Source organism: Piliocolobus tephrosceles, chromosome 21 (genome assembly GCF_002776525.5).
Source record: "Piliocolobus tephrosceles isolate RC106 chromosome 21, ASM277652v3, whole genome shotgun sequence".
In the NCBI taxonomy this organism is placed as follows: domain Eukaryota; kingdom Metazoa; phylum Chordata; class Mammalia; order Primates; family Cercopithecidae; genus Piliocolobus; species Piliocolobus tephrosceles.
This window is the reverse complement of record NC_045454.1, coordinates 4,401,398-4,403,105: the sequence shown is the minus strand read 5'-3', so window position 1 is coordinate 4,403,105 and position 1,708 is coordinate 4,401,398.

Below are 1,708 nucleotides of genomic sequence, written 5' to 3'. Positions count from 1 at the left end.
TCCAGCGTGAAGCGGTGCGGTGATTGGGTAGGTCAGTTCGGGCGGGCTGCGTGTGCGGGTTGTGGGGACTTGTCGTTTCCGGCCTCCAGCGTGAAGCTGACTGTGGGATCTGGAAAGTCGGCGGTTGTGTGCACTGGTGCTTGAAGCCTAGCGGGACGACGCTTCCGGAGAGAGGCAGAACCAGCCTCCCAGAGCTGTAGGCTCGGCTGGGTCGCGACTCCGCCATTAACCGCACCCATCCCCCCCACTCCGCCAACAACCCCTCCTCCAACGTTCCCCTCGCTTGTCGTCCTCCCTCGGGCCCTGGTCAGCCTCTCCCGGGCCTGCAGCCTTTGAGCACTTCGAGGTGGAGACCTGGCCTTGGAAAGCACCCATGGAGCCACTCTGTAGCCTGTGCAACTAGGATGGACCCTCCTCGTTCGGACCCATGCTGGCCGTGCTGAATAACCCCGCAAATTCTCACAACAGTGACAGGGAATCGCGAGCTGTGAGGGAAAGGCAAAATCATTTCTCACAGCATCAAATACCAAAACCCCAAGTCTGGTTTTACACCCTAAGAAAGAAAGATCACATTATTGGAGGATAACTTGTGTGTGGTGCAAATGTCAGTGATTTTATGTTTTTGGATGCACTTTAGTCCACTGAGGCATTTTATTTGTAAGCATTACACACCTAGAAAAAGAATCCCAGGATTTTCCCTCTTGTGTATTTTTGTCTTGATGCTTCGTGGTCCATGGTGCCGGCTAAAGTCAATACAATGAAACCAAATTGACAGGATGGAAGCAGATTATTCTGCCGTTTTTCTAGAACTTTGAGTACATCAAATCTGGGGCTGATCATTCCACACTTGTTTAACCTGCCTGTGAGGTTCACAACAATTTCCCCAGCTCTATGATCATCAGTGATGTCAAATTTACCAATGTAACCATGCTTCATCATCACAATTAGAAACCAGAGAATGTCTTTGGAGCACCGCCTAATAAGAATCTGTCTCTCTTTTTTTTTTTTCTTTTTTTTTTTCTGAGACGAAGTCTCGCTCTGTCGCCCAGGCTGGAGTGCAGTGGCGCGATCTCGGCTCACTGCAAGCCCTGTCTACCGGGTTGAAGCCATTTTCCTGCCTCAGCCTCCCGAGTAGCTGCAACTACAGGCGTCTGCCACCACGCCCGGCTAATTTTTGTATTTTTAGAGACAGGGTTTCACCGTGTTAGCCAGGATGGTCTCGATCTCATGACCTTGTGATCTGCCCACCTTGGCCTCCCAAAGTGCTGGGGTTACGTAAAGGTGTGAGCCACCGTGCCCAGCAAGAATCTGTCTTTTGCCTCTCTTCAGCATTGTTGATTCTCTTGAGAACATCAGCCAGGATATTCATCTGCACCGTGAGGACCGCACCAAAGGATGGTGGAAAGAGTGATTTTAAAAAAATCAAATCTTCTGTTACTTTGTATTCAGAAGAAAACTATGTAAAAATTAGAAACATAAAAGAATGGAAATCCAAGAGATTTTAGTAAAACCTATTAAAATTAATCAGAGTTGGCTCAACTGGCTGGATAATCTTCTTGGTAAAAGATAAAAATACTCTTGATGAACAAATAAGTGGATGTGCTGGAATTAATTGGTCCCACTCTTTGGTTCATTCTTGAGAGGTGATACTGTAGAGTTCTGAATGGCTGACGAGACTGTTTTTACCATTTAACATCCCTGGGCAAGT